Here is a 9,361-nt window from a genome sequence, read left to right on the forward strand (position 1 = left end):
GGCCTGACAGGTAAACTTCAGTGTGTTCAACAACTTGAGTTTCCTGATACACATATCCAGGATTTTCTAAGAGACTTTTACCCAGCATTAGACGCTTGAGGCTTATAATGATTTTTTGTTATTCTCATGTTGTTGAAATTCAGACATGTCTGAATTTTTACCTATTCTGGACTCTGGATCTTTCTTTTTAGTGAACTGTCTGTCTTTATTCTGTCTTCAGATTTTCATTGATGGTTGTCTCAATCTTGAGTCATTTTTTTCTACTTTTTTTGAGGAACTTCTGTTAACATATCAGTAGGTAGTTTCTCATAATATAGAGCTTGTAGTTTTCTATAGCTTTTTCCAGACTCTTTGGTCTTTTTAGTTCTTTCTCTGAATACAATTTGGGTTTGAATTGGACAAGCAATTATCTGCTTCTCCAGCTACAGACTTGTACTAGGATCTTTCTTCCATGCCCAGTCCACAATGATTGGCTTTTTATTTCATGCTGTACAATCTTGTGATTCGCACTCTTTTTAACAGAGAAGATGCAAAGAGAGCTCAGGTTCTTTTGATGTATTGCAACTTAGGCAAGAATGACTTGCCCAGGTGAATAATTGGGTCCATCTTTGAGAATCTGGACACATCCTCTGTCTTCATGCCTCATCTATTTCAAGAGATCGAGAGGCAAGATAAGTCATTCCATTTCCTCCCATAAAGGAACATAGAAAGTAAAATTATTCTAATAAACATCCCGTGTCATGTATGTACTCATAGTCAATTGTAATAATGATTATTTCAATATCAAATCTACTAAAACTGAATAAGTTGCATTCACTTTAATCTGGAAGACCTTTCCTTCCTGCTGGTCCCAATCCTTATGGAAAATACAACTGCTGCAGTTTGTAATAGATTAGTGAAACATCAAATCTCCTTTCCCCTGTCTAGTTATTTCTTTAGGAGTGTCTGGTCCCAAAGAAACAAAGCAGGGTTTTCAGTCATGCTGAAAAAGACAGTGTTCTGGCAGGTGCTTTACAAGTGATACAAAAATTGAAATTCTGTTTGTACTTTTGAGATGTTCAAGTTCTCAAACAGAAGGTGCTGTTCAGGAGTGTTGTCTGTTTACTAGGTGGTTAGCACTAGTTTTTGTGCTAATTAGCATGTTGCCTCTTCACCCTTGTAAATGTGGTTAAAGTGATAGGGAGACATAGAAGACAGAAAACACTGATAGAGTACATCCACACATGCAGGGGTGTCCATTTGCCACAGCAAAAATAGCAGCGGCACAAATTTTTGCTGCTGCCTCTTGCCACTGCGTATGCCCCTGCACATGGGGTTTGGCATGGGGCAAAATGCCGTGCTTCGGGGAAACTGCTGTTTCTCCGCTCTTCCCAGCTCCCAGCTTGCTGGAGGAGCCAAGGGACACCTAAAGCAGTGTAAGTGCTCTGGCTGGCAGCCAGAGTGTCTCCCTGGAAGACTGAGCCTCTGTGTCTAGTAGCGCATGCTTCTGGAGCGTGAGCCACATCACTTTTTTTTTGCAGTGTGTTTTTCTGATACTGAGAGTACCTGGTATCAAATTTTGGCACCATGCTGCAAATTTGCAGTGCCACAAACAGTAGCACATGTGGCACTGCAAACTGCATGCAGTACAGACCATACACATGCACTCATATGGGCGTGCCCTTAGTGATTTTTTTTTTCTTGGTTTGTTTCTCTCCTTCCTGTTCCCCCTCCCATAGAAGCAATGCATCAGTCATTGCAGAAGGACATCACACAACAACTACACATACCTTGTGCACAGGTAGCAGCTTAAATAAACTCTGTTGCATGAATGTGACAAAATGTAAACAGTTGTTCATCTAGTAAATGACTGCTCAATGTGTTCCTTTCCTGGAGGAACAGCAGAACTTTCTGTGGCATCTGACTAGTTAGCAAAACTTCTTCTTAGCTTAAAGTTGCTTCTGTTTCTCAGAGTAAGACATGTAATTAAAAGGATTTGAGATTTGTTCCTCAGAGTCACTATTCTTTATTGATCATTTTTGACCAAATGGATGTAAAATGAATTGTACTTCTGCTCTGGAGGCAGATGTCCAGATTTCAGCAAGATTAATTGTTGATTCAGGTAATCTAGAGGTCTCCTTCTGTATCTGACGGTGCTGCCCAGAAAAAGTGAGTCAGTGGTTACTTTAAAAACCATTACACAAAGCCTTTCATTAAGCCATCAGGTCTCATGGCTAAATCTTTATCTGTCCTTAGCCAAACCCTTCCTTATTGTTTGTTCACCCTGAAACTACATTATAAGCTCTTTGGAAAAGGAACAGTGTGTGTGTGTTTCTAGGCAGGTGTTCGGCAGGGAGTGGGTGAAAGACTGTAATGCACTTTTGGGTACTGTATAAGTTATTAACAGGTTTCAAGTAATATTGTTGTGTGATGCTTCATTTGGTCTTTCCTTATACACATATAAACTACAGAAAGCATCATATAGCAACTTCATTTTTAATCAAAATGAAGGATAAATCCAGTTTGGTAGAATGTGCTGCTATTCTAGTCATAGGCCTCTCATGCAGCAGTGGTTAGCAGTGCCAAAAATATGTCTGTTTATAGGCATCTGTCCACATTAGAAATGATTAGGATGATGCAAACTCCTTTTCGCCTCTGCACCTGTGACCCAGCAAAAGAGGTTACTGATCCATCCATTGGCTTGCCACACCATCCTAATTTCAATTCACATAATTTTGAAGGTGATTTCGTAAAGTGTTGCAGATTTTTAGCATAACTTGTTAAAATATGAATCCATGATTTACTATGTGGAACCGTGTGGCTTAATTTGGAAGCTCTGCTTCTTTCTGTACCTTGATAATGACAGGGTCTGTAATGGGGAAAACTTGAACTTCAGGTCTTAAATCATGTTTTGTAGGAAAAAAATGTTTTTAAGTAACTTTTGCCTAATTGAGTCAATGAATTAAAATTATTTACATGGAATCTAGAATTCTGTGTCCTTTTTCATTTCATGCCTCATTACTCTTGTGGTCTCTCTATTGCTACAAATTTCTGCATTAGAAAGGGATACATAAATCTTTTATACTTTGCCAGATATTTTTGTTTGAGTAATGCAACTTAATTAATTCTTAGTAAACCTTCATATGAAATTTGTATAAATCATTTTCAACTATACTAATTCTTTTTACATCATTAAACTACTGCTTATGTTTTCAAATACAAAGTTAACAAGAGACTTATAAAGCAATATCTATTTAGTTAAAAAAAAAATCAAGAAATGATTTGCTTATGGTGAACCAGTATCAATATATATGGAAAATTATCATTTAATCTAGAAGGAGAAAAGATAAAACAACAGGAGATTGAAGCTACAAATTGGTAAAAAAAGCGCAATTTTTTAATGTTTAAGAATGATTAGATCACTGAAAGAAATTACAAGGAACAGGCAAATTCTTCATTTTATTTATATTTTTTAGATCTTCAGATTGAAGCCAGATACCTTGCACATGCTCCTGAAAGTAATTGGGCTCCATACAAGAGTAAATGGATTAAATTTAGTCCTGTATTGCCTGTGATGTAATGGGGGTGCTGGTAAGCACAAAGTAGGGGAGGTCAGGCAGCACAATATGATGATGTAAAATCCTTGAAATCTATCGGTTTGTCAGAGAGATGTTTTTAATGCATCTATTGTTGTTTTAAAATCAAGAATAACTTGTTTGTGCCTTTAACAGAGTATTATTAACATTGTTGCTGGGTTAAGTAAAATTTATTTCTTGTCTGCTACCCAATAGCAGTGCCAAGGCATTTTGGTAGAATATTTACAGCCTTCTGCTGTGGTCCCAAATGGCATGAGTCAAGGACCTCGCTCTGTGCTCATGTTGAAGGTCTGTCAGTTGACCCATCTGTAGATAGGCTAAGGCTGGGAAGCCAAAAGTGGGCAGGCATACTAGCCAGACCTACTAGCCATTGGCTATAAAAGCTAGTGTGCCTTAACTATGCTAACCCAATGTGCTGTGCAACTCAAGCAAAATTCTGATTTTTTTGACCAGTTATAACAAAATTGAAGGTCACAATGGACTGTCTTGTGTGTACCAGATGAATAGCAAAATGGAATTGAGGCATTTCTGCTTCTAGTGTCTTCTTGGATGGCTTAGGAAAACACAACCATAGTTGTCATAGGCTTTATTTGTTTAGTTTCTAGCCAGGGTTTATTGAAAGCCAGTAGAAGAGCAAGTACAAAAACTGTATCATAGTAGAAAATTCTAAACATTTTCATGAAAAATTTTCAGCATTCATGGAAAGAACAGACAAGCTCATGCAAGTATTTGCTTACCCTATGGAAAATCTAGGGTGCATTCACAAGCTAAACAATGCAGAGAAGCCCTGGCAGGCTCCCTGTGGGAAGACGACTTCTGAGTGATTGCATGAATGTTGTGAGACTACCCTCTTTATGTGCACACTCACTGATAACTTATAAACACTTGCACTAGACAACATTTTAGATGCTTTGAACCATGTTGCCTACAAAGCACTGTGAAATCCATGTTTCTATGGCTATTAAATGAACTGTTTTTAACTTTGTTTTAGCATTCCAACATGGCATTAGCTAGTACTGTACAACAGCCTATCCTGTTGGCTCACTTTATTTTGTAGCATGTGTCTATCTGGCTCTGACATGATGGAAACAAATGTATACAAAATACCCGTGTTTATTAGTAAAGAAGCATGTGTACTTGAGCTGTTTAAAGTTTTATGGTCTCAGCTTTTACTGGTTACTTACAAACTTTTTTTGCTTGATGTGATTCACTTCTCCCTGAGGTTTGCTTTGAACTGCTAGTTAAAATATAATTCAGGTGAAGTGGTCAACTGTCTGGCATCCTCCTGTGAGCACACTGCGTCCTAGAATTTCTCAAAACACATCCAAAATTTATTTAGAGCAGTGGGAACCATAACAAACTTGGGCTAGCTTTCCTGACCTGAGGTTGAAGGTCAAAAAGGATTTTTAGGGAGGAAATGCAATATGTATCAATTCTAGAAGTTACATTATTTACAAACATTCATCAAAATTGTTTCAGAAAGAAGATCTCATCCTAATTTCCTGTCTCCAATTTGCCTCTGGATATTTTCACAGCTAAGATGTGAATGGTTTTGCAAGCTTTCCTTGTGGTAAGATGTGTGATGCCATCCAGGCAAAAGCCTTTTGATCACTCCACTAACCACTCGCCCAAGATAGTTTATTAAAGTTGGCTTAAAAATAAAAAGACATTGAGCTATTGCCTGTATGATAATTTGTTATAACTATGGCCCATATTAGGCAGTATATGTGCTTAGTACTGTGGAACAACAAAGTGGGTAGAAATACTGTTTTTTTTTAAAGTGATTCCATTCTCTTATTTGATTTCTTACTGAGTATTCATAAGTGGAAGTACTAATGTTGACGAGGTGGTAAGCTTTGGCATGTGCTGAAATTCCTTTTTTGAAACGCAAGAGGGCACCAAAATTCTGTTACTGATGACTGGTATTTTCAACTTAACAATGCACAAGCAAATGCAAACATCAGCTCACTTCTGAATATTTAGACTAAGTCGACAACAAAACTCAATTGTTCTTTATTTACCTCTTATCAAAATAGATTGTCTGCAACTTAAGTAGGTAATAGTATTAGTTATTTCACTGTGTTTTTACAAGATTTATGGCTACCTTTATTTGTTTCCATTACATTTCCTAGTTGAAAAGGATCTTTTCAAGTAAATCAGTCTACAGAGGCTGCCAGATGTCTGAACTGATCTCTTCCCTATGCCACTGATTTTAACATTACTCTCATTTGTCATTTTGGAAGTGATACAAATTGAACCAAAATAGATAATTGTTATTCCAAATAAGTGTCCATATGAGCTATTATAGATCCATATGAGCTATTATACAAGTATTAACTGTAGCTATATAATTATACCAAAAGATTTCCCTCTGTAGGCGAGCTTTAAGTTAGATCAGAACTATCTTGTTGGGTGTGATTTATTATTCTTCATTCTACCACCACTATTCCACAGAGTAGTCTCTATGACATAGTAGGAGTAAGCTTGGCATAATCTGGCTTTACCTTAGCAACACTACTTACCAGCAAAAATACATTACAGATAAGATGAGGTGCATCAATACTTCCATGGCAAGTCGTTGAAAATACCTGAAATCTATAGTACTACTGTGCATAGAACATCACCTCTTCAAAATGCTGTTGCTTTTAGGCGATTTGAAATAATTGTTGTAATGCATTTGTTCATGCCTAGAACACAGTTACAGTGCAGAAGGCCAAGTAACATCAGTCTCAGGACCATAGCTTTGAAACTAAAGGAAACCTGCATAATGTGAGCCAGATAATCTCAGTTAGTAAACTGACATCCAGATTTGTTTTAAGACTTCAGGTATTGAAAAACTACTACCTCCTTAGGGAAGTTGTTCTACAGTTTAATTGCCCTCACTATTAAGAATTTATTTTTTATTTCTAGTCTGAATTTGTCTGCCTTTACCTTCTACTACTATTTTGCCTTTTTCTGCTATTAGAAATCTATTTTCTTGGAAGTACTTGCAGGCTTGGTCAAGTCGTGTCTTAATCGTCCCTTGGATAAGCTAAATTTATTGAGCTATTTTATGACTCTCATGATACAAATGGTTTTTCAGGCTCCAAATAATTCTTGTAGCTCTTTTATAGCCCTGTTCAGTTTTTCAGTATACTTTTTACAATGTAGATACCAGAAATGGATACAGTACTCCAACAGTGGTCTCATTAATGCTGTATACAAAATTCCACTTCATTTACAGCTCTGATTATACCTCCAAGGATTGTGTTTGCCCCCTTACATGTAGCATCACCCCAGGAACTCATGTTTAACTGGCTATCTACCACCACCCCTAATGCCTTTTCAGTATCATTGCAGTCCAGGATGCTCCATCTAATATGGCAATGACAGTTTTACTGAGATCATAAGATTATTTTAAAATAAACTTATATTGTGAAATAATTGTCAACACTCATGCGCATCACCAGTACTGGTCTGCTTCCTATGTTTTGGCATCCATGCCAGAATGACTTCAGCCCCAGCAATTGCTGCTCTGAGTGAGTTAACTGTTGGCTTTTTGACTAAGTAAGGAAGTGAGACCTGCTGGCAGGAGGAGGTGGAACAAAGCACAAAAACTGGCCAGAGGATATTGGTTTCTGGCATGAAACATGAAGTTCCAAGAAAAAAAGAATCAAGATTTTAAAAACTGCTAATAATTTCAGTTACCCCAACGTTTAGGTGCCTAAAGCACTTTTTAACAGACCTATTCTTCATAGTTCATTATTCACCATTTTCTGAAAATCAGGCCTGTCAGACATGGAACCTCAAATCAGACTACCAAAAGCTGAAGCAGCCTGAATCATGAGACAGAGACAGAGAAGCGATAGCTCTAGGTTACTATTTGCTTGATGACCTTACCTACTCTGCCTTCTTGCAATCAAACAGCCAGAGACTTGATTCTGCAGGTCACAGCCTCCCCTCAGGGCATGCTTCTAACAGCACAGCCCCTGATCCCCCCCAGTGCCTGTCCCTCAAAGGGGAGGGGCTGGCTAAACATTTTGGCCCCCTCCTCTTCTTTCCCCTCATACCGTTCTATAGCGTCCAAGAATGTTGGCCAGGTGTTCTGAACTGGTCTTGCATCCTTCCAGCCCTTTGCTCCAGCCTGGTTCAGTGTGATGTAGTGATCCAGAAGTTTAGCTAAACCCTAGCTGGTTGTCATCTGGCAGCTGCCTAGTTTCCTAAGGGTTAAAAACACTTTTCCTTTTGCATGTAAGTAATGGAAGAACAGCAGAGCAGAATTTTGCCATATTTTCCACACCAAGGAGATGCAACCAAGCTGAGAAAAACATGAGAAAAATCAAGCCTTAGGCTAAATTTTCTGTAAAGTTAGAAACACTTGAAAAGCCTTCACCTGCCTGAGAATCCCCTAATCATGGACTGTTGCTAATGATCTCGCTGCTCACATCCTACACAAGGAACACAATCCCCAAGTAGGACTAGTCATGCTGTTGCTACTAGGTACATGTGGGGTCAACTGACTTAGATGGATTTACTGCTGTATTTATACTGGTGTACAGGTAGCTTATAAACAAACATAACTATGCACATCTCTCTTGCTATACTGTAACACAAAGAGAGAGGAATACACTCACCTCTAGGAATGAACAAGAGCGTTTTGTAAGCAGCATTTATTTAAGGATAAATATTGAGTTCGACTCGATTCTACGTATTCCATGTAGAATACATCTTGCAGTAAAGTCTATAATATGTTACCTCATGGCCAGTCTCATTTGATGGCCTTTAAAAGCTTTAGGGGATTGCCATGAGAGAAGGGATTACAGTGCACCTAAGGGTTGGCATTTGGTACCTCTGGGCTGTAATCTTAATGAGGTTTGTGATGGATGATACTACCAGATGAAAGAAGGGAAAAAGTAGTTTGGGATCGTTAATAAAACAGATAGCAAGCTGGAAGAGTTTAAGCATCTGGGGATAATTTTTAAGGCGGTACATTTGAATTAATTTAAATAACACATCCTTTATACTTATGCAAATACAAAGCCCAGCAAATAACTTCTAAGCTGTTTATCTCTCTAGCTTGTTGCCTCAGAGTATAGTTACAGAAGCACTCCAAAATAGATCTGATACTTTGTGTTGGGTCATGCCATTTCCTCTCAGAAAATGGATTGAACAAAGCAAGCAGTTCAGTTGGTTGAACTATGAATTTCTTTGCACACTACCACACCAAGTTTTTAACATGGGTAATTAGGATTGGTAGCAAATCTCAAATATCCCCCTCCCCCCTCCCTTCAGTCTTTGCCTCTTGCTGTAGTCCTGGTAGACTGGGACTAAAAGTCATTTCCATGTCAGGTGCTTAGTGTTTATGTAGATGGTCTCAGCCTTGTTCTCTGTAGACAAGTGTTTGCATCATAAAACGCACCGAAACTGGCATACTTGTTGGATGTCTGGCCAGAAGGGCCCCTTCATGGGTGGATTCAGGATTTTAGTACCAACAGAGTGGCTGTATTCCTCTGCTCCCAGCTTTTCCTGTGGCTTCCCCCCCCACACACATCTCTGCACCAAGGTGGACAGGCCACACCATAGGTACAGTAGCCAACAGCTTTTTTTTTCAGTCCGAGTCAGGTAAGAATTCCTCCACCATGCTCTCATCACCCCCTCCTCTTTTATGCTCAGTGATATTTCTTCTTCCCCTCCCATTCTCCCCCCTGCCATCTCTACTTATGCCTATGGTGGTAGGAAGGGGACTCTCACCTGCTGCTGCCACTGTCCTGGCTGCTTCTGCCTTTCTCCAGCCAGGGCTTCAGGAA

General features: G+C 38.8%; 1 protein-coding gene across 1 annotated transcript in view; it reads left to right on the forward strand.

Moving 5' to 3' along the window:
• Window positions 1–5,295, forward strand: part of NHLRC3 (NHL repeat containing 3) — a 39,504-nt gene extending 34,209 nt beyond the window's left edge. Inside the window, exon 8 of the mRNA XM_019524338.1 lies at window positions 5,055–5,295. The gene's annotated coding sequence lies outside the window, so the exon portion shown is untranslated. The remainder of the gene's footprint in view (window positions 1–5,054) is intronic.
• The last annotated feature ends 4,066 nt before the right edge of the window (window positions 5,296–9,361 follow it).

The sequence above is a fragment of the Gavialis gangeticus genome, unplaced genomic scaffold, assembly GCF_001723915.1.
Source record: "Gavialis gangeticus isolate Ggan-Ray unplaced genomic scaffold, GavGan_comp1, whole genome shotgun sequence".
Taxonomy (NCBI): Eukaryota; Metazoa; Chordata; order Crocodylia; family Gavialidae; genus Gavialis; species Gavialis gangeticus.